At 35.8% G+C, this 25,274-nt stretch overlaps 1 non-coding gene across 1 annotated transcript; it reads left to right on the top strand.

Annotated features, from left to right (window-relative positions):
• Positions 1-1,151: 1,151 nt before the first annotated feature.
• LOC147002459 (U6 spliceosomal RNA) lies at positions 1,152-1,256 on the top strand. Its single transcript, XR_015048887.1, has one exon. It is a non-coding gene; the product is annotated as a U6 spliceosomal RNA (small nuclear RNA).
• Positions 1,257-25,274: the final 24,018 nt, after the last annotated feature.

Below are 25,274 nucleotides of genomic sequence, written 5' to 3'. Positions count from 1 at the left end.
GTATTTTACAAGTTACATCCCTATTGCTGCTATTCCTGAGTGCTAATGTTGCCAGGAAGATGATGTTTTTGAACCCTTGTATGTCTGATATCACAGAGTACTGCCAAACCCTGTAAACGGAGAAGTTCAAAATAGGCAACACTAACATTTACTAAGTTTGTAGATAGTAACCCAGAAGCTGTTCTTTATCCTGTGCTGATAACCTGAGAGACATATAGAGTGTAAAAGTGTATGATCAATGGTGTGCCTTTGAAAAATACTTTACGTTAACACACGGTTTCATCACATCATGTGAGAAAGGCAAAAAGGAACTCCTAAGTCCTGCAGTGGAATCTGTTGTGGATTTGTAAATATTAATACTTTCTCCTAAAGCTACTCATTTGCCTGCTTTTGCTAACTCAGATGAAAATACATTGTTGAGTAATTTTCATTGATAAACAATGCAGGTTTTGAGACAGGGCCTCACTGTGTAGCTCCGAATAAGTGGAAACCTGCCATACTTCTGTTTCTATATTCTAAGTGCTGGCTTTGCAGATATGTGCCGTCAGCTGAGAAACAAGGCCATTCTCATTTACTCTTCAGTTCTCTCCTTTTCTGTAATATTTTATTCATCATTTTTGTTATTCAATGTCTTAACTCTATATGCAACAACAAACATAAAAAACATTATAAACATTTCCCAAATCGATATTTACTTTTGTCTGGTATTTGGAATTAGCTTCCTTTAATATAATTAACTATATAAAAAGAGAGCTGAATATCTATTTCTTTTTGTTTTCCTTATGTTGGTTTAAATGTACTAATGTTCTTTTGTTCTCCACATTATTATACAGACTTTGGGTGAAATCGAATTCTTTGTTAAAATACGTCATTTAAAAAGTAAATTATACAGACTATTTTGTGGTGGAATTTCACATTTTAAATAGCTGAGTACAATTAGAACAGGAAAACTATTTAAACGTCAAATTTGTATTAAAATAAAAAAACCCTTGAGAAGTAGAATCTCATTCCTGAAATCCCAGCATTCAGTATGCTGAGAGAATGGTTCCCAGGTTTTCGAGGCTAACCTTGACTATAGGGCAAGACCCTGTCTCAAAAATGATAATTCTTTGTCCTACTACTCTATTCTGTTTTATATAAAGAGTTATTTGGTGTTTTCTTTGGCAGCATGAACACTGATGTTGGGATAACACAGAGAAGGTTAGAATGGTTCAGCACAAGGTGACATACAAAGTTGTGAAGCATTCTATATTCTTGTTTCTCAGTTCTGTTATCCCTTTCCTTCTTATTCTATAAATAGTGCAATTTGGAATTTGTTCTGGTGAGAAGAGACAGGGGAAAAAATAAAAAGCATTTAAAGGCCATTCTTTGATAGCAGATTATGAGATGATAGAAGACCAGTGCTCCGGATGCAGGAGACAGTGAAGCACAGGAGAGGGAAGGAGTGTCTCCTTCTTCACCTGTTCACTTTCATTCATGAAGTCACCATAGCATGTCCTGTGCAGGTTCAGGTGACAACAAAAGAAGAAAAGTAACTTCACCAGGCTGTGTGATCTCTATCATGACAGGAAGGGGAAAGCAGAGGACTGTGCATGAGAACTTGTAGTTCCACACTGTAACCTAGAATTATACATTCATGATCAAGTGTGAGATCCAAGAAAATCCTTAATAATAACTGGGGCTATTTGGACTTCTTTCAAACATATTATACATATACATTTATCTATATAACTTTATTTGTCTGCATGTATGCATGTAGCAGGATGGTAACTTGAAATATTTAACCTTTGTCTCTTCTTAAAGAAGAAATATTTATGCTCTTTCATGGACTTAAGGTATTCATGTTATTTTGATATAAAATAACTAGTTTATAACATCTTCCAAGAATGGTGCACTAAAAAGATGTTTCGTGGTGTACTACAGTCTTCTAAATTTTGCATACTGTTCTTTAATTTTACATAGTGTAATTTAATTTTACAATATAAGCCTTTTAAAGAGCAGTGCTCTTTTAAAAGTGGAAAGTTTTCCAAAAAATAATAAAACCATGAGCCAAGAGAATACTTCTTCAGATACTAAAGTTGAATATATTTCAAAACACTCATAATAACCTTATATTAAATCTACATATCATCCATATCTTGTTTTAAATGCACAGGAGCATATACATACAAATGTATGTATACATATTTAACACTATATTTACATACATAACTAAATGTTCCCTTTTTTGCTCACATAGACTTTAGCATGACCAAGAAATCAGGTAAGACTTTAAAAAAAAAAAAACATATTTCATTTAACTGTGGTTATATTTCATTTAACTGTGGTCCTAAGATATCTATCACCTACCCAAAATTTGTATAGACCTTAAAAAAGTTAATTGCCACAAATCTTTTTATAAAATCTGCTCAATAATATGATATCAAGAATGAACATGAGAAACTATTTTAACAAGCCAAGTTTTGTTTCCTAATTTCCATCAAAAAATATCACTGAAATATCTTTTGTCTTAATTTTAGTGATGTTTGTAATTATGGGGTATCTTGGATACAAGTCATGCTCACTAAAAAAAAAAAAAATAGAGATCACCTGCTTCATTGTGTGAAGGTTTCAGGTTCATCACTCACAGCAACAACAACAAAAACGATTAAAGAGAAACAATATTTTCTACTAAGGATGCATTTGAATATCAGCCATGTCAGAAAAATAAGGTTCAACGTCTCCAAATTTTAACTAAAATGATTGAAGTTTTCAACATTAGGATTCATTAACTGATAATACATTTTGTTACAGATTACCATATACTGACTTAAGACAAAACAACCAACAGTATTATGAACAAGATACTTCAACAACGGTAGCAAAGCAGCAAATGTAGCTGTTGGTAAACTTTTTAGCAGAGTATAACAGTATTTCAAAATTTTGTTTCAAGTGCTGATAATTAATTAATTGTCCATTCAAGGAAATTTAATCATAAGCTCTTTAGGATATGAAGGTAGGTCTATATCCCTCAGTGGGGAGATTATTATTTGAGACAGACTAGACTAAATTTTATGTTCATAAGTCTTTACTTCCTTGTTACGAACTGCTTTATTTTCTGGAATTTCTCAGAAAAGAGTTTTCCTGGCACAAGAAATAGATATTTTAATAGAAATAATTAGGAAAGAATCTGCTGGGGTTGGAGAACTCAAGCAACAGGTCTCACCTGAGTAAATATGGATGATTAAAACATCAAGATTTACAAAGTTTCAATGTTTACTCCTCCTGATTGACAGCCTGTTCTTCTGCTTCTGTTTGGGCCAAATGACAGACACTCTAGGAATAGAGAGGTGATGTAGTCCAAATTCAGGATAATGTAACCCATACTGGATTAGACTAGACTGCCTGGCAGGAACTATGACACAGGCTTCCTAAGAAGTGTATGATATAATCTGTATTCCAAGAACAACCACTTAGTTTCTTCATTATTATACTGGCAACTCAAATGCTTTGCATAATCCCTGGTCAGAAAACTAAACAGAATGCTATTAATATGTTTTAACTTTAGCAATTTGGAGATACAAACTCTGTTGATTTTCGATGAAGGGAACGAAAACTAGTAATAAGAGAAGATAAAGCCGTATTTGTTTTCCGATTTGTATGATGCTACATCAAAAGCGTGAACTTGACCTTGCACCCATGGATAGGCTTCTGCAGTAACTGTGGATGAATTACAGATTCTGAGTGGTTTTAGTCAATGTATAGGTCAGTGGTTCTCATCCTGTTGTGATCCCTTTGGCAAACCACAGTCTTCAGGAGTATTTATGTTGTGATTCGTAAAAGTAGCAGAATTACAGCTGTGCAATGGAAACAAAATAGTTTTATAGTTGGGGGTCATGGCATGAGGAACTGTAGTAAGGGTTGCAGCATTAGAAAGATTGAGAAGCACTGCTCTAGGTGGTCCTTCAAATCATTTGTCATCTCAGAATCATGGCTTCACTTAATGTTTCTCTCAGCTCTGGTGCAAAACTAAAAAATAGGGCAAAGGTACTTTGTTGCGACCTTCATCCCCAGTGCAACAGCATTTATTGGGGTTGTGGATAAGCATTCTCATCCCTGGGTTACAACTTTTCTTCTATGAGGAAATTCTCATTTGTGGAAGCAGATTAATTACCATGAAAACGAGTTGCTCTAAAGCGTTCTGTAGCTCCCGATCTCTCCCATGTGCTCGCTTACCTGACTGATCGCTGCTTTCTCCTATGGTGTGAAGCAGTGTGAAGCCCTCAGCAGATGTGGCCACAACAATCACTGACTTTCCAGCCTCCAGAACCAGAACCCAAACAGAACCAGAGCCCTGTGTATTCTGTGGTAACAAGAGAAAATGAACTGGGACAGAAACTTGGTATTTTTAAAAAAACAGTTTATATTCATGACAAGTGTACCTTAAATTTAAAGGCACTATTCATTTCACAATAGGCAATGAAACAATGCACCAATATAATTTTGTTTTTACCATCTGCCAGAGCTACAGATGATTTATATGTTAGGAACTCATAAATGTTACCACTTTGCATGATCTGTCTTGCTCTTAATTGTGAGAAACAGAAAGAGAATTTTAAATCTTAAAACTAAGTATGAGAAAAAAATATTAATTTTCTGAGTTCAGGATAAAACAGTTATCTTCTGTGTTATTAAATTTTTGAGAATATACTAAATTAGTATCTAACTTTCATAACTATTACTGCCAAAGATCAATAAATATCCCCAAAGCTTGAAGACTGATATTTGTATAACATTTCATAGTCTCTTAGGTAGCTCTCTATCTTTGTTCTTCCACTGAATATCACCATAACCTCCAGGAAAATTTTAGTTTTCTCCTCTTGATTCTTACTAGGAAAACCACACATTAAATATCCCTTAGGATTAAAACTTCTTTGGTATCCTGTGCTTTGCCATATGTCAGGACATCCTTTTACCTATCATGACAGGTTAGTTACATGTGAGTACAGTGGTCCAATGTTCTACAGTTCTCAGGAGTCTGGGACTCACTGTAATTTGTAAACCATGACCCAAAAACAATACCCATTTATTTAAAAAGCATAGCACCAAATATCCATACATTTTTATTTCTTTTAGCTACTAGGGATACATGTCACCATGTATAAACCGCTATACCATTACAGAATGCTTCAGAGCCTTCTTGGCCAACATGGACAGTGTTCGTCTACAGAGAGAAGAGCCCTTCCTATCGGACTATTTGAAGATGAAGGTTATTTTCTCCATTTTACCTGCTGGTAAATGAAACACTTTTAAACAATGAATGTATATTTCTTTCCTCTAAACTTCGTCCATTTCAGGCATTCATGCCTCTTTGTGGCCTGCTTTTGCTCACCCATTCTGGTCTCTCCATACTGTTCTGATATCAGCTTCAGACAACCAGCTGAGCCTCTCCTCCCAGGCCACCTCCATCCTTTTGGGTGTCAGCCTCATGGAGTATACTCAGAGAGCCCCTAGCTCTTCTCTGCTTCCCCTTTCAGCCATTCCTTCCAGCCTGTTTGCATTGCAATTTTAGCACCCACACCTGGTAATACTTTATAACTTTTTTCTATAAATTTGCATTTATATATTTATTCAGTACCTCATTTAATGTACTATAACATCAATGTTTGGGTGTGTGATTTCATAGTTGCTGAGGTAGATTTAAGTCATCACTCTAACCTTCCATAAAACAATGAACTTTTTTCTCTTTGATTTTTGCAAAAAGAAAGAAAGAAAAAGAAATAAGCAAGTCAGCCTATGTGAATGGTATTGAGTCCTCAGGTGTTGTGACGTACCAGTGTCACCAAGAATACAGATGTATTCTAGACTGCAAAATCTCCCTACACTTTAAATGTATTATGTGTTATGTAAAATTGTATATGTTTAATATACAGATATAGTTTTCCTGTGCTAAGCTGTATGAGGATAAGAGAATGCAGAAGTTTAGTTAGTATTTATGATGTTCCCAGAAAACATGCATTTTCATAGAAAGCTCTTAGACTATTTTTTTAAATAGGTTGCAGGGTTTTGTTTGGTTTGGTTTTGTTTTTTTCAAATTAAGGAAGTTTATTTTGCCCCAAAGTTCCTGGGTACATGGCCCATCATGGCAGATGAACAGGAGGAGGCTGATGGCATAGTCCACAGACAGAATGTGTAGGGTGATGGGTGCCTATATTATGCTTGCTTTCTCCTTTTTACTCAGCTCATGAAGCAGTCACTGTGCACATTTGGGCGACACTTTCTACCTTAACTAATCTAGATAATACCTCACAGGTAGGTCCAGGTTTGTTTGCATAATGATTATAAATCCTATCAGGTTGACAATCAAGACCATCCATTCATTACACACTATAATCTCCCAATTAAAGGTTGCTTTTGTGTGTGTGTGTGTGTGTGTGTGTGTGTGTGTGTGTTGTGAGAGAGCCTACCAGCTCCACCTCCCTACTTTAGTTTCTCTCTGCTAACTCTGGGGTCAGAAGTCATACCCTATAACTAATTATCTGTCTGTACTTGCATATAATTTCTTTTGCTTTTTCTCCATCAATGTCATTTCCTTGAATGTCATAAACCTCTATCTCTAATATCTCCTGTTAGATCACAAGTGTGTGTTCTGAGAGACAAAGGGGCAGATAGCACAAACGCTGCTCAGAGCCTGCCCTGAAAGCCTGTTTTATTTTACTACATTTACCTGTCTTGGTGGAGAATAGATGCTGACTTTTCTCAGAAATACGCAGGAAACAGTGCTGGTCATGTGACGCCGCTGCATATTACGAATACATAGATGACATTTAGACAACCTAATGGGTTTCCAGGCTTGATGTATGCAGCATGTTAGAGTTGTGGCTATAACCATCTTTTTTTTTTTTTTTTTTTTTTAAGATTTATTTATTTATCATATGTAAGTACACTGTAGCTGTCTTCAGACACTCCAGAAGAGGGCGCCAGATCTCGTTACGGATGGTTGTGAGCCACCATGTGGTTGCTGGGACTTGAACTCTGGACCTTTGGAAGAGCAGTCGGGTGCTCTTACCCACTGAGCCATCTCACCAGCCCGGCTATAACCATCTTAGCAAGTGAAATGGACTCAGTGATTCCATTTTCCATGCAACATGTGGATCAAGATCATGAAACTGCCCACAAGAAGCACTGATCTTAAAAATAAGGTATCCTAGGTTACTTTATCTACTGAGTAGTGGCGGTGAGCCTAATAAAAAGATGACAGAATGGTTTCTTTTTTACCTCTATTTTCATTTCCATACCCTACACTTAACTGCCACCACTCACTTCCTAATGCCTCTATCTACATTCTTCCCCTGAGAGCCTGTGCACTTGTGATGCCCACTGATAACGCCTACTCTGTGTAACTCTTCCCTGCAGAAGCCACAGTGCTCCAAATTCATCACTACACTGAAATCGCCACTTCTTCCTTGTTTAATTGCTACTTGTCCAGAGCTTTCTTGAAAGAGCGATGACGTCCATTACCTTGCTTTGGCTTTCTAGAAATAAGTGCATGCGACCAACAATGAGAAGGTAAGCATGCGCATAACTGCCTAGAATCCCAGGTATCAAGAGGCTGGAGCACTGTGTCTCAGGTTCAAAGCTGATTTGTGCTGAGGTCAACCAAATTAGTATAGCAAGACCCTGTCTCAAAAGCAAGTAAATGATTGGTAGGTGTGTGTGTGTGTGTGTGTGTGTGTGTGTGTGAGAGAGAGAGAGAGAGAGAGAGAGAGAGAGAGAGAGAGAGAGAGAGAGAGAGAAACATAGCTGAATTGAATGCTCTTGAAAGAATTCTCAGGTGTTGTGACACACCGAAGAGTTCTAGCTAGTGAAGAAATGTTCTCTAGACTGTAATATTTTCCTGTATTTTAAATTGACTGAAACCATTCATGGTCTTATTATCTCCGATATCTATCAAGGTTTGACATGATGAGGAAGAAAACTAATATTGGTGTCACGTACTGTATGCTAAGCCAACTAATACGTTTTCCTGGGCACAGTTTCCAAATTCTGAGACATGCTCACGCTTTCTCAAGCACTAGTTCTTCCCAATTTTTTATCATTGTTTGCTGATTAGCATATTGACAAGAGGACAAACAGGAAATAAAACACTTCCCTGAAAAGCCTTTCTGACAGCATGCCAAGGAAACATTTGGAAACAGGGTATCATAAAGTTTACAGTTTCTTCACATATTCAACAATATGCTGATAATGACGTTGTTACAAGTGCTATACTGCTGCATACAAAACCGATGGGACTTAAAGTATAATAAAATGGCCAGCAAATTTATTTTTTTAAAAAGTTGTTCTTGTGTATTGGCATATATACACACCATACAGATTACCTGACATCTCCAATTGTATAAAAAAGTTATAAATTATTTATGTTGAGTCCTTTGAATATTAAATAATGTTAGGTCATCTATAATGTCAGGATGTTTTAAGTGTTTTATATACATATATATGTGTGTGTATTATTTTCAAATGCTAGATAGACTTACTGTGCGTGAATTACAGTGTAATTGCAGGTATGTGTTATTAATTTTTGACTTCAGATTTTAACAGCAAACCCAAAGAACAGGCATAATAGATAAATAAAACATCAGGTTTGTAAAACAGAAAAAGCGTAAGGAACATATATGCATAGAAGTTGCATCAGAACTATTAAAGTAGTTATTTGAGTGTGTCAGCTTAGGGATTTATGCTATGCACTCAAGTTTTGTAAGTTTAGGATATACAATTAAACCAAAATTGCTATATCATCTAACAACTATTCCACTATAAGATGCTTTTGCGTTTATTTGGCATGAATTTTTTTCCTCCTATTTTTCCCTGACTCCTAAACTATGGCCACTCCACAATGTAACTTGTTATAGAATCCTTTGCACATTTTTCAAAACCACTTTCAAAACCATTATCCTATTTTAGACAGTTGAACATGAGATGTGTGGTGGGGTATGCATGGCCATTTAACAGATACAGAAATTGATACCCTAAAAGATTATGTGTCTTGTCTGAAACCCTAACATCAGGACCTCATTTTCTTCTTTCCCACTGAATAAATTTACCACTGGGTCATATTGCTTTCTGAGTTAAGATTTCATCACCTCTCACTCATATATGTATGCATATATGTGTGTGTGTGTGTGTGCATCCACATATATAGTTTTAATTACTCCCTGCTCGTAGCAACAAGCAACATTTCACTAGTGTAGTATTCTTTTTTATTTTTTAACCACCTCTTTTCCCTCTTTTGTATTTGTCACATATGCCCATTTTGTGTACACAATTCTAGGTAATCTGCTACCCAGACTTCTGTCTTTACTACATATTCTTAGACTCTGTTTACTTTTCTTTTTGCTTAATAAATTCTAACATTAACAAAATAAAATATTCTACTACTTTTTTCTTTCCTTATGTTTCAGCACAAAAGTGATATAAACTTTGCACAAGTATACTATGTCTGTTTGACTGGGGACAATACAGAGAAAAATTTGAAAAGACAATAAAAAAGTGATTTGTACTTTAACTCACCTAGAAGCTGGAGATGATATGCACAAAATATGTGCTTAAGAATTAAATATATTGGTACAAACCACACATGTATATGTATTACTAAATGGCTCCCTAGATTCATAGGATATTTGTAAACATTGCATATGCAAGCTCTATTTAAAAAATACCATTATAGGGTAAATTGAGAGAAAAGTATGTTGTGTGTTGTGATTTTTTTTCTCCTTTACTACCAGAACATTAGGGGGAGGGACCAATTTTCTTCTAATCAAGTCTCTCTTACCCCAATTTTACTGTTCCCCAAAGTATCCTTTATTCTTTACATGGATGCTCCTTCCATACAGTAATGTGATTCAAGCCACTCTTCTTCAGTGACACATCTCAACAGGTGAAGTACACAGTTCACACTGTTCAAAATTAGACAGACCTAAGACCACTTACAGTAGTCTTGAGCTAAGGGTTTCCTGTTACCTGAATACCTTCCCCCCTACAGGACAGTGCTTTATGTCAGTTATGACCTAGGAATCTACAATCTCCTCCATAAGAAGTATAGACTACATGTACCCAGATCACTCTGAAAAAAACCCCACTATAATTTATTTCATGAATTGGAACCATTTGCTTCTCTGTGTTCCCACTTGGTGATAACACATGTCTACACCATGACTTGTTAATTTATATATCTTTAAGATCTAAATGATAAAACATGTCTCTATATACATTACACTTGGGGATATCTGTCTATAGTTAAGTTATATTTTATACCATTATGTCGCAAACTGTGAATATGTTGGCAAATAAGATTGCTGCCGCCGGGCGTGGTGGCGCATGCCTTTAATCTCAGCACTAGGGAGGCAGAGGCAGGCGGATTTCTGAGTTCGAGGCCAGCATGGTCTACAAAGTGAGTTCCAGGACTGCCAGGGCTATACAGAGAAACCCTGTCTCGAAAAACCAAAAAAAAAGAAAAAAAAAAAAAAGATTGCTGCCAGCACTGTGTACTTTGTGTGCAAGTACATGCAAGTCATATCTGTCTTGCTAAGTTTATATATTTATGCAAATTATGTTGTAATTCCATTGTTATCCTGAAAATGAATAGATACTATACATATAGAGTTATATCAATGTTAGGTTTGACATAGAAGATACCAAAACCAAAGGAAACTATTGCATAAATTGGTGTTATAATGGTATATGGCAATAGAAGACAAGGTATTTTATAATAGACATGCATTGCTTAATAATAGCTTTCCTGATAAGCTTTCTGCCAGAGCTAAAGTAAAACTAGTAAAATAATATGTCTGCTTTAGAAAAGCATTGATTAAAAAAAAAGGCTCATGACTGATAATAAGTTGGAGCTGGCTTCCTGTGTAACAAATTGTTCAGCCACGCAATGACTTTCCCAAAGAACACATTTGCGTGATCTTCAAGTTCACTGCTAGACAGGCTCTAAATAATAATCAGGTCATAAAGTCAATGAAAGGTATTTTTGATCGCCTTGTGATTTTCACCGAGAACTTGTAGAATTACAGGAGAGGCTAAGCTTTAGTGATCCTTCTGAGGTGACAATGGAAATAATTAGGAAGGCTTCAAGCAGTCTATCTCTGTAAAAGTTTAGTGTCCTAAATGTGAGGGAGCAAGAACACTGAAAGTTGTTTAATAGCTTTGGCGAACAGCTCTCATCAGGTAAGTTTTACCCTCTGACACAAATTGGGTCTTCACTGATGAAAATTGGAGCTACGGTCACAGACAAATGTTCAGATTCTTACCTGCTCTTCACCTGTTTGAACAAACTGTGTTAGAAGATAATAATGTGCCTGTCTGCCCTGAATCACTTGGTTTTTAAGGTTTGATTTTTTGTTTTGTTTTGTTTTTCACTTAGAAAGAAAATTGGAAGTCTTTTCAAACTTAAAAAAAAAATTTCAGTGCCTTTTTTTGAAATTTATAACTTTTCCATAAGTCAAATAGAGTCATGACAAGAATGTTAATTATATTAGGAAAGTCAAGCAATCAGAAAAGCCACGAAAGAATTCTGAGACTTATCATTATACCTTCCGTTGAATGACAATATCTTTAGGATATTTCAACTCAGAGTGAACTTAGCAGCATGTGGAAGCACCAAAGCACGTTGGTTGATGAAGAAGAACAACCCATTTCATAAGGCAGTGGTCTCTTGATGTTGTCTTTTTACACAATTGGATACTTTTGAAGTTTATTTGTGTTGTTTTAAACAATACAGCAATAAAATCAACTAAACTGTCAATATTTGACCTAACTCAGATTCAAATTTAGAAATCCAGTGAAGAGCACCAAGGAACAGGGAGTGTCACCAGCTGTAAGGAGACCAGCTATGAGCAAGGTCACTCTTGTGTAACCTATTGCAGTGGTGGTTTGGAGAGTATCCACTAGCACCCATGCTTCATGTCACACATTCAGGAGCTCAGATTCATGAGATGGATATTCAAGGGCTTTAGAGAACTATTCATTCCAACTAGCCTATGCTAGAAGCTTGGCTGCTGTACCTTAAAGCCCTCCTGGAAGCCTGTACACTCAGAATGCTCAGATTGACAACAGGTCTAAAAAGAAAAGTGTAGAAAAGCTTTCCCATCATCCAACACATTGCAAGGCAATTTTGGAAAAATACTTCAGACACTTTCAGCAAGGCTGAAATAAGAATTGAATATATCCAGGTCAAGAATTGCATCTATGTTTTTCTGAAAGAGGTGAATTTTTAGTTCACGAACATATATTCTTTATATCTGAAAAATAAAAGTAATTGCTTGGGCCTTTGAACTCTCTCCGTGTATCAGGTATGTGACTGCATTTTTAAATATCCTCTATTTATTTTGGTTTCTGGGCATCAGAAAACTCAGCAGGCACAATAAACAAATTGTGGAATGCTGTTCTTGAGTGGGGTTGCAGATAACAATGGAAAGCACATTGGATTACTCAACTGTGTGTGGACACATAAGCAGTTATGTAAATATGTTGAGGAAAGTAAGCAAACAGAGACCCTGGCTCCTGTATTATTCTCCATATGAATTATGCCGTACTCTTTTTGTATAGTTGGAGGCTAATGGTTCTTATGAAAAATGTGTCTAAACATTCAAATAACAGTGATTTCATTTTTACATACCATTTAAACAATGTATCAAGATATTAAAGTAGTGTTTCCTCGTCCTGCTTCTTAATGTGATTTACTTGCCTTTCTGTTATCTTCCATATATTACAAAGACTTCGTAACCTGTGACCTATCAGTAGAAACAAGATAATATTCAAAGCAGTATTCAACAACAGTTCATAGATTGTTTTTGAGAATAAGTGACTTGAGAAATCTTTATTATTGCTATTTTTCCCTCAAATTCTACACAGATTTGAGATTTCCTTTTTACCCAGTTTTCAGGGTTATCAATGTGTTGTAAACCAGTCTCAACCTTTCCACTGCTGTGGAATAGATTCAGAACACACGTGGGAGAACATTATTCTTTTTTCCTCTGAGTTAGGGCCTCTTGAACAAAGGGCTGTAGATAGGAAATGCAGAAGTATGGGGTGCTTCTTGGGAGTAAAAGGACAAAGTCTCCTCTGAGGATACTTCTGGGCTAACCTACTTTTCTTCACAGATCTGAAATTTCTCTACGGATATGGATCTTTTGACAAAACCAGAAGAATAGCGTCCAGAATGTTACAATTAAGGTAGGTCAGCAGTATGTTTTTATTAATAGAACTATTGGTATCCAAGATAGCCCTCTCTAGTTCAGGACAGGTATAGGGGTTTTTTTTTAATGTATTTCAAACATAAGTTACTGTTTCTGGGCTTTGCACTCTCTTGCTGTGAGGTGATATTTGCTCACTCACCAGCCATTCTGAACTCCTGGTGCTTGGTCATAGGAATTCAGCAGGATATGACTGTACTTAAGTATTTTGCTTTGATTTTAATTCATCCACGTTCTTAATTTAAATGGCTTGTCTATTATGACAAACTTACATCTTACTCATTTGTCTGGGCCTCTCTCTATTTTTTTTTTTCTGTTGAACATACTGTGAATATTTCAAACCTATCTAACATGTCTCACGCTGATCATTTGATTCATCACATGGGCATCTCATCTTTAAATCCTCTCTATTTCTGACCCTTCCATAGATGCTGCAGTCTTCCCAACAGGCTTTAAACCCAAAACATCATTGTACTTTGCTTTCTTCCTTGTTTTTCCTTCCAGTTGTCAGCATTCCCTCCTGTTTCTTCCTTTGAATTCCTTTCTAAAAATAGAGGCACGTTTACTTTTCTTGTACACACACACACGTGTGTGTGTGTGTGTGTGTGTGTGTGTGTGTGTGTGTGTGTGTGAGATATGTGTGTGTGCATGTGCATATGCATATGTGTATGTATATGTATAATATGAGTTGCTTTATTCACCTCCTTTCCAGTTGAGGATTATAAATTTGTGACATGGAAGTAGGAAGCAGGTTGTGACAGCAGAGGAAGGAGTCTAGAGGGAGAGCAGCTGACAACAACAACAACAAAGATAATGGAACCATGCAATTGTGGAAACATTTAAGTGAAAGAAACAGACCAGCAAGAGGGAAAGGATGGAAATGGAGTACAAAGAACAAATGTGGACAAGGTATAATAATATAATAGATAGATGCCACAGTAAAACCCATTGGTTCATCTTTAACGATGGTTTGAATAAAATGTCCTCTATAGGTCCATATTAGATATGACCTTGGTGGAGGAAGAGTGTCACTGGAGGGTGGCTTTTAGGTTTCAGAAGCTCAAAACAGGCCTAGTATGGCTATCTCTTCCTACTGCCTGTGGATCCAGACATAGATAGAACTCTCAGCTCCCTTTCCAGCACTATGTCTTCCTACCTGGAGCTATGCTTTCTGCCATGACAATCATAGGCTAAACCTCACAGCTGTAAGTCAGCCTTATTGTAAATTCCTTTATAAGAGTTGCCATGCTCATAATATCTCTTCACAGCCAGAAAACCTTAACTAAGACATTAACCGAATCCAATTTTTAAAATACAATTTAGATATTTGGTGTATTATTTTGTTCCCTTCACTATTAGTGCACTTTTGTCTCTTCTTTGACTCTAGAGTAAATACTGTTTTTACTGTTTACATCAGTCTTGTAAATGTTTTTCATTCAAAATTCAAAAGGATTTAAATATAAAAATGTTTAAACATTCCTTTATAAAAGCTCTTCCAAAACCTGCAACCGAATTAACTACAAAAAGTCAGAGTACTAGGAACATTTACAGGTTTTACATCATCAATATTTCCTATTGAAACACTTCTATGTTCAAAAGGAGCTTGGGAAAAATAGGCAGGATTTATGAGTGAAACTGGGTTAAGATATATGAAAGCCACACCAAAAATGTTTAGAATTATAGTAAATTGAGTGAATTTATGCTATGGTGTCTGGTGTCTTTCTAAATGTACACAGAACAATAGAAAGATTGTAGTGCTGAGGAACACTTTAGTTAATCATTCATTCTGGTCATAGACATGGAGAGGGGCAAAAGCTGAAATTCCAAAACCCTATAACTGTGCAATTAAATCTCATAATTCATATTCACTTGTTGAAATTCTACTGCTTGAAATATTGAAAAGATTCAACACATCAACTGTGAAATGGAGAAGAAAGTTATGCAATCATGGATGCTTTTGTGAAACTAAGTGCCCCAGGTTCCTGTAGTGCAGACAGTGAGGGATTCCAAGTTTTCTCCGTTTTCTTCTCTCTTCTCTAATCCTCCAAACTCTGGCAATTCTACAGTGAGACACAGATATACCGAATGCATCCACTTGTTCCCAAGCTCATAACTTTGACATTGCAGAACTTCCTTTGTTAAAAAGTAAATAACAGAGTCTTGTTTCTGTTTGATGTTCTTGGTTTTCTTGTTTATTTGTTTGTTCCTTTGCTTCAAGCTCAGAGGTGCCATTGTTGCAGGAAGTGCAGAGGAGGTTAACCAAATGCTCTGATTTCTGAGGACCTCAAGTTTGACATGGTAGAAAAAGAAGGATCTTGGGAAAACAGAAACTTTGTGTGGTTTTGGCAGAGAGTTAGGACCATAAATCAATGAGACAGGAGGAATTGCTCAAAAAAATACATCCGCTCAAATGATTGTTTCAGAAAAGGGCAATAATTCACTGTTGGAATGATAGCCATTGTGCATAATGTGTTGATAAAATTAGGCATCATAGGTCAAAAATGATCTGAACCCGAACTTCATACTTCCTATAAATACTGACTCAAATATATCATAAATGCAAATGTAAAATGCAAAACTTCAACCTTCAGGATGCTGTGAGGAAAATCAGACTGTGAAGAGACTACATTCTTAGACATGATGTTGAAAGCTCATTCCTCATGGGTGTTCATACTAAATACACTGAAGACATGACCGCACAGTAACATGGACCCAGATGTTACTTCAGAACTGCTTCATCTGTAACAGCTCCAAACAGGAAACATCCCCTAAACCCTTCAAACCTCAATGAGATCTAAACAAATGAGCTGTTGATACAATAAAGAATGTAGGTGACCTCAAAGGTTTTTGCTGTTTTTGTTGTTGTTTGGTTTGGTTTGGTTTTTGCTGGACAGAAAAAAGTAAATCTCAAAATGCTCCATTATAGCAGGTTGAGAATGGTTCCATGGTTAAAGGTGCTTTCTCTGCAAATATGAGGGTCTGAGACTGCATCTCTACAACCTGTATCAATTTTGAATATATTGAGCAAACTTCTGCAGTCACAGTGCCCATGTGGGGAGGTAGGAGATGCAGACAAGAGAAACCACGAAATCTCATGGGTTTATTGGAGGAAAAACAACAACAAAGAGATTCTATCTAAAACACAGTAGAAATGGAGAACTAACACTCAAGGTCCTGAAGCCTCTACACATGCGCATTTACATACATACATACACACACACACACACACACACACACACACACACACACAGAGTGTGAACACAGACATGCACAGCTATCATGTCCATTGCACATATGAAGAAATGTTATATAGCATCTTACTTCACTTTCACAGCATGCTTGAGGTAGTAAAATCAAAGCAAAGGAGTAGTAACTTCGAAATAAGTTGTTGCAAAGATGCCATTAGAAGTAGTGTGTGGTTCCAGTGAGATTATTTCTAGAGAAGAAATAATTTTGTACCTTCTACTGAATTGTACCACATGTTGTGGGAGGATGGCTCCTCAAAGCTAATCATAATACAACTTCAGAAATCAATACATAGGAAACAAAATGAGAAATAAAAATGAGTGTGCAAAACCTGTTGAAATATGAATAACACCAGCAAATTGGTTAAAAATTTGCCCACACACCAAGTTGTCCGGGTGGGCCATGAGCTGTGGCTATCCTAATCACTTACCAACATGAGACTAGGATAACCAGAACTCATTTTTTGTAATCTTTGCAACATAGCATATTCCTAAATACAACAAACAGTTAGAACCAAAATGAATCCTAAGTACTTAGGGATAATCAAGAACCTGTATCATGAATAGAAAAACTTTGGCTATCTTGAAGAACAAGTTCATACTTTTAGTTTTTATATTTCCCTAACAGTACAGAAGCTGGAGCAAAGTTTTTTTTTTTTTTTTTTTTTTTTTAAAGATTTATTTATTTATTATATGTAAGTACACTGTAGCTGTCTTCAGACATTCCAGAAGAGGGCGCCAGATCTCGTTGCGGATGGTTGTGAGCCACCATGTGGTTGCTGGGATTTGAACTCTGGACCTTCAGAAGAGCAGTCGGGTGCTCTTACCCACTGAGCCATCTCACCAGCCCTGGAGCAAAGTTTTTATTTAATAATATAAAAATATACAAGAAAACAAAGTAACTTAAAATTAAAAGCCCACTCTAAAAGTATTCGTAGTACACTAAATTAGCAAGCACTTTAATATCAATTATATTCTTCTAAAGTACAGTACTTCAAATTAACATATATTTCTTAAAACTTAAAAAATATGTTAACAATTACTCTATAGATTCTGAAATGAATAATTGTTCTGAAGGAAAAACTCAGCGTGAATTTTATGGTTCAATGACAATATCATCAAATTTCAAGGCGAATTCTTTACTCATAAAATTCTTGCTATTACATTGGTCTTTTATATGGATTTTCAAAGGAAGACAGCCAGAAACATCTTAGTTCTCTCTTCAGTTCCATAGGAATAACACCCTGTAAATGATTCAGAATTTAATTCTTTGTATTTCAGACAATCTGAACAATTGGGTGACTTGGGATACTAGATGCTAACCTTTGATCTTTCTGGGCATGCCACATGCTTTTATTATGATAGATTGCTTGTTTAGACCAATTATGTCTCCAGTGCCAAGGGGGATTCTTAAAAACCCTAACATTTGCAGGAAGTGACCTTAACCTCGCCCCATCAGGCAAGAGCTGCCAAGGATGTCTCTTGGACTGACCATTGTCACATAGAGGTATGGTTTATATAGCAAGTCCTTTATCTTCCACCAGGACAATTCAGGGGCCTCCTTTTTGTAAGACTTATTTCAACGTTGACAAAAATCTCAGGTGACAAAAACAAAGACAAATACTGTGGATTTTAATGTGAGATTTATAGCCTGCCCTTGTCTTGCTGCAGCAGAGATGCTTCAAATCTTACAGATACTAAGTTTTTGTCAAGTTAGGAATAAAAGTTGGGACTAAATCCAGAAGGCATTTTGGCTGTCTGTGATTTTGCATAAAAGAGAGATTTCCTGATAGACGTGACCTACTTTAAAAACATGATTGGCCCAGGCCCTGTGCATAGAGAAGTTGGCAACTACTTTGGGAAACTGAATGGAATTAAATTACTAATCAAATAAATGAGAAGAAACAACGAGAAGAAATGTAAGAGAAAGGGGCTTCACTGAAGTTTACTCCATATTATATGCAATATTCCTTTAGGAAAAGCCATTACATTTTTAATCCAGACTTTAAACATAACATATGTAAATACATTGCCTCGAGGTTACGGTTCTTGTTTCTCTTCTGTTTGGATTTGCTTGCTCATTTTGATTTCATTTGTTTTAAAGAAAGGGAGAGAGCATTAAGTTTGGTGAGTAGAGAGACAGGGAGAATCTGGGAGGAATTGAGGGAAGAAAAGAATAATATTAAAATATATTGCATGAAAAAATGAATTAAAAATATTAGATTTTTTTCTCATTCTTAAAAAAAAAATGTTCTTCCACCAGCTGGGGGTTCCTGACTGACCAGTTCCATTTATTACCAAGTAATTAAAAGCAATTACAAATGTCCTTCCTGACCAGATGCGCCTGGAACAGTTCTTGATAGCGCCACTGTATACAAAAGGAGGATCATGGGAGGTCCTGCATCATGGGTAGTGAAGTCATGGAAAGGTCACTGTAAAGGTACAACCCATGAAGTATCCAGCCTTCTGAGTTATAGACTTCAGAACCTGTACCTCATCTTTGAATGAGGCTGCTCTTCCCATTTTTTTTTCTTCTCCCTTTTTGCCTGGTTGAGAAAGGAACATTTCATCTAAACCTCTCCTCTGGCTTTCACCACTGCTATAAATCACTAGCGCTACTTATAGGGAATTCTGCAGCCTTTATTCTGAGGCTACGAGACAACTGCAACCAACATATCTTTTTAAGTCAGAACCAGCCTTTATCCTATATTTTTCACAAGTTATGACTCGACTCTTTTATGGATGCCTCCATGTCATTTGCTGAAATTTCCCAACAGATAGTTTAGTTTCTAATAGACATAGGTCAGCTCATTTACTGTCAATACCAATACCTATTTGACGATGATCCTGTTGGTGAATAGTTGACATATTTTTTAACTTTGCAATAGAAAATAATTTAAGTGTCATCTTTACACAGAAGTAGTTACCAATTATGCTTAATCTACTTACCTGTCTAGACTTAATATTACCTAAGAGATAGATCCAGGGGGTTATCTATGAGGTTACTTTCAGCTGTGTAAAGAGGCTAACAGGGATGGAAGCAGCACAAAACCTATGGGCCCAGCATCCATCCCTCTTTGCTTTCTGACTGCAGAAGTAATATGGCCATTCACCCATGCTCTTGCCCTCCATGTTAGACTGTATGTCCTCAAATGGTGAACCAAAATACATCTGTTTTACCTTAAGTTGTTTTTGTTGGGTATTATGTCATAGTAGTAAGAAAAACAAAAATGCACCTATTTTAGAATTACTTACTAGTGAAGGAATTGTGTTTTTTAAAAGTGAGTGAATCACTTGACTTTATACATACTTAGCAAACTGTATTTTATTAGTTAATACAAAACTTCCCTCCCATTAGCAGTATATAAAACTCTTTCTTCATTCTTTCCCATATACTTTATTTCTTTATTTTAATCCTGTCATTTATATTATTATAAACAATATCATTTATAATCGTTGCAAAAAAATTGTGAAGTATACTTCAAAATAAATATGTAAAACCTAGGTGATGTCTGCCTAAACATTACACTATGTAATGATGTGTGTGAATTTATACACATTTTGCTTCCATGGGGCTTTTAAAATAAAATCTAATTACAATTGAAAAATGCAAAACTTCCTTGTGCACTTGAACTTAGAACAGACTCTTGAGTAATCTCTAAATCTGTTTTTCCCCATCATTAATGCAAAGGAAGGCAGGGGGGCTTCCTTTGGGAGGAATGACAATATGTAGAGATTTTCTTCTTCACAAGGCATCTTTTAAGAGTTCAGGTAGGGTTTCTGAATAAATATCCACAAGTGCATTCAGACAACCAAAATATTCTTTTCATTCACATGCAGCAGAAAAATTAGGGCAAGTTGACCATCCAACTCTATAAGAATGTATGGTTTTACTATTTTTTTAAAAAAATTTATTTTTATTAGATACTTTCTTCATTTAAATGAAGAAATTTAATTTCAAATGGTATACCCTTTTCTAGTTTCCCCTCTGAAAGTCCCCTATAATCTCCCCACCCCCGCTGCTCCCCAACCCCCAAACTCAGGAAGATTATGGTTCATATCATCTCTTTCAAGGGCAATTTCTTTATTTGTTGCAATATAATACAAAAGATAAACATAAACTTGTTTGACTCTAGGACCAATATTCAGCAATGAAGTTTTTTTTCATAACTCACATTTAAAAACACTGAAAATTAAGAAAATGAGAAACCAAAATAAATGACATGGTAATCAGTGGTCTTCATCAAACTATGACGCTTGCCAGACTGCTCAGATGACATCCAACAACAACTGCATAAGTCACAGTCCTAACCAATTACATCTTGAAGTAATGTTATGTCTTGAGCTAGTAGACTTCAAAGTATTTTCTTCAGCTTCATATTGCCTATGGTTTAATATTAATGGAAGGCATGAATTTCCACTGTAAAGAAAATTCTAGATCAAATGTATTAAATAAGATTTTTCCCGCAGATATTGCCAGCAGAGTGCATTTTATATGCTCTCTAACTTATTTGTAACTAAAAACAACTTGCCCAATAAATATAAAGTATTTACATTATCACTAAACAGCAAAGTGAGCATCATTAAAGTGTAGTGACTTTTCTTAGGTGAAAAAGAAAAATGTGAATACTATAAGTTCCTACTCTTAGACTATTCGTTAAATGTAAACCAATGTTCAGTTATAGTTTTGTCTTTACAGAAGCTGAAACCACCGTAAAAGACACAAGGATGCGATTTCTTTCCAGATGATATGAGGGCTCCCACATGTGCTTAAATGGAAAGAATCCAAAATGATCAGAATTGGTTGAGCTATCTATCCAATTATCCCATAGAAACCCATAGTTTCCAGTAGACCCCTGAAAGTGTTGCTCAGTTTAGCTGAATGTCTTTAATCCACAGATACAGTCAAATGTCATCTTTGTTCATATTTCCCCATGGCATCAAGGTTTCAGAGAAAATGAGAAATAGTTAAAATTAGATATCCAAGCCTTAAAAAGCTATCAACATAAGTATAGTCATTAAAAATGATGGCATAATAGATGAAATGTCTCTGGACACAGTGGAAGAACCTCAAGTTTCTCTCAAATGTGTCTTTCCCTTTTCCATTCTACATAAAGAATCAGAAGCAAGTGACTCCCACACTCCTCATGTTGTTCCCACAGTGATGAAAAGAAGGCTGGTGGAACTGGCCATTTTTTTGTTTTTGTTTTTGTTTAAAAAAAAAAAAACAACTTCTTAGATAGTGCCCTCTTTCTGCTCCAGAGAATATGTCCATTTGTACCATGAATAATACAACAAAAGAAATTTAAATAACTGGCTAAAGTAGACCCCAAAACACAGTCACATCTGAACTGTAAGTATTCATCTGAGTAACTCACACAAACATGCATAGGTGATTCTAAAGGGGAATGGGGCTGAACATTTGGTACTAGATAACCCATTTGTATGTTCTTCCTTGGAGAAGATTATACCTGTCTGGCTTCTCTCAAATATGGACTGTGATGAATAAGAGTAAAGTAACTAAAATCATCCCCAAATTCACACAAAAGAAGAGGAGGTTTTCTGTAAAGATGCCCAGAAGTTTCTGAGACATTGTAGGTTTTTCTTCAGATTAGATTGGCTGCATTGGTAAGAATGGAGGTTTCAGTAGAATATCTTATAACTAAAGAAAAATGGCTCTTATCTATATTCTCTACTCTAAACTTAGTATCAGAATCTATTTATGAAAAAGAGATTGAAGATCTGGTAAAAAAAAAATTAAGAATAAAAGGGGATGAGGTAAGTTTTGCAGGGAGGCAAGGTGAAAGACACAGAGAGGTGGAGTTGGAATTGAGCAAAGGCTGAAAAGAAAAGAAACCAAGATCTCTTTGAAACAAAGGAAAAATTGGCCACTGGTGCCCAGAGAATGATTACTTCTTGAGAGATAAGACTATATTCAGATGTACAGAGAAAGAAAGCAGTGGTAGTTATTAGTCTTCAACCTAAAGCATGTGAGAGTAATAACATATATCATTAAAATCTTCATTCATTCAGATGCCATTCACTGTTTACCAAGTAGTATACTGTGTACTCTTCAGATATATCAATTTAAAAATCACATATAGCATTGATGGAAAATTAAAAGCAAGGAATATATTTTAAAATAAGAAATCTTCAACATATACAAGCTGAGTATTTTGCAAACTTATTTTATTTAACATTAATTTTCACATGATGCATTTTTTTAAATCTGTATTCATTGCAGGATGACTAAATTGAGAAAGAATTATTCATATCCTCTTCTACTGAGACCAAGGAAATGGTTGGAGCTGAATGTTTATACCTGCATTGAGACTCTGCCAATCTAACCAATTCTAAATGTATTGTTCTGCTCTGCATGAAACATTGAAATTGGAGAAATGTCTCAGTCGCTGGCCTCAAATTACGGTATCAGAGACCAGATGGGTGACATTCTGGATTTCCTATTTGCAGCCAAACAGTTGATGTCACTAACAAACCTGCAATTCCCTATAACTTATATTGATGATGTATAAATATTTTCCAGAATTTATGATTAATGGTGTCTTCTCATAATTTAGTACAGCCTACTCTACAGAGTAGCTTTCACAGGGCACTGTATTTAGTTCATTGCACTTACAAAATATTTCCTCCAGTAACCTCACTTTACAAAATGTATTTGGGCCGGGCGTGGTGGCGCACACCTTTAGTCCCAGCACTCGGGAGGCAGAGGCAGGTGGATTTCTGAGTTCGAGGCCAGCCTGGTCTACAAAGTGAGTTCCAGGACAGCCAGGGCTATACAGAGAAACCCTGTCTCAAAAAAAAAAAAAATGTATTTGGTTTTTTGTCTTCCGTGACAGGGTGGGCACTGATAATGTGTGTTCTAATCATACTCTATTCTTTTCATAATCCTCAGGTTGGTAAGAAAAAAATTAATGAATTTATGTGACTTAATATAATAGGTTGAAAACCCACAGTCATTTTGTTTAGGAGATGAGACTAAAAGAGCAGTAAAGGCTCTTTCCTAGATGTAATGATATTTAGGTTAATAGTCCTTGTTCACTTTCTATTGCTATCATAAAAATTACTATAAAGGTGGTGGTTCAAGTTAACAAAAATATAGTATGTTACAGTTCTGTAAGTTAAAGTCCAAGAACCATTCCCTATGCTAGAGTAAACTGGGCTGAGTTTCTTCACAAGGCTTTGGGGTCATATCTGTGTCTCTGCTTTCCAATTCTCTCTAGGCTGCCAGTATTCCTGAGATTTTGGCCCCTCCATTTTCTTAGCAAGTGATGTTATATAGTTCTCTGACAATTTTTAGTCAGTTACTTCTCCCTCAGTCTGTATTTTGTCCCCTTTCTTTTATTTTTATGAATAGATAAGCCTTTAATTTAAAGATGATTTCTGATTATAAGTTGTTTTTAATAATTTACTGTATTCTTTGAAAATTGCATACATGAATATAGAATGTTCTAATTACTTTAAACTCCTCCTCCAACTCTACTATTGCTTCTTCCACCCTATAATCCCATCCACCACTTTCATGTCTTCTGCTCTGTTTTGTGACCCATTGAGTTAAGAGTGGCCATCCCTGCTACCATGGGTTTGAAATTATTCACTGTAGCCTGGTATGTATATCATTGAGTACAAAACTGAAGCAGTGACTACCTCTCCACCCAGTTCAACCGGGAGGGACAGTACACTTTAAGCCCCTTCCAGTTTTTTCAATACTGTTCTAGAAAGCCTCAGCTGCTCTGGGTTCATGGCTGTCATGGTTACTCCATGCTTAGAAGACAGGAGTCTGCAGATTATCTCCTTGTCTCTGGCTCTTACATCCTCTGTATCTCTTCTTCTATAGTGTGTCATGTGCCCTAAAGGCAGTGGTAAAGTACCCTTTTTAGCCCGAGCACTCAAACATCACTTGTTCTCAGCTTCTGAGCAGCCATGTGTCCTGTAATCATTGTCATTTATTTTTTATAAAAGGAATACTTCTCTAAGTAAGGATAAGAGCAGCACTAGTCTATACATATAAAGGTAGGTATATGAAAAGTATGTTGATGCCATTTCACTTTCACTGATATTTGCTCTAGGGACTTAGGCTTCTCTGCTTCTCCATGATTGGTTTGTTTGTTTGTTTGTTTGCTTGTTTGTTTGTTTGTTTGTTTTTGAGGATATTCTGTGATGTAGAATGTACACAGATTGAACAGTTTTGAATCCTGTTATCACTAGATGACTTTTATTATGCCTTTAAAAATTCTGCCTAATAAAAAAATTAATAAAAGGAAATCCTGACAAGATAAAAAATTAATGGTATCTTAAGACATTTTAAATGTAGACTTTTTTCTAGTGGAATAAAGCTATTTTTTTATATTCCATATTGCCCCATTAATATTCTTATATACTAACAATAATCAGAGAAGCCAAAACATGTATATAAAGACACTGTAGGAAACAGGATATCTTATACAAGAAATCAAGGCACATGGAATGATATTAATTCATTTCTATCCTATGAAACCTGAGAGCTGTCATAATTTTAAAAGTCAATTTTATATGAAAAATACAAATGCTAGTATAGTCCTAGCATAAATGTAGTCAATTTAGAAACAAGATGTTTTATTCTGGGCAACTCAGCAGCACATTGGAAAAATTATACACACACATATACACACATACACAATCTGCAAGTTCTATATAAATTATAAAATTGAGGAATTCCTATACAGTTTTAGTGCCATTTATATATATCACTGCTGACTTTTATAAAAGAGAATCATGTTGAATGGGTGGCATT

This window comes from Mus caroli, unplaced genomic scaffold, assembly GCF_978045245.1.
Source record: "Mus caroli unplaced genomic scaffold, Mus_caroli_1 scaffold_10, whole genome shotgun sequence".
NCBI lineage: Eukaryota > Metazoa > Chordata > Mammalia > Rodentia > Muridae > Mus > Mus caroli.
The sequence above is the reverse complement of the archived record's forward strand: the minus strand, read 5'-3'. Positions and strand labels throughout refer to the sequence as shown.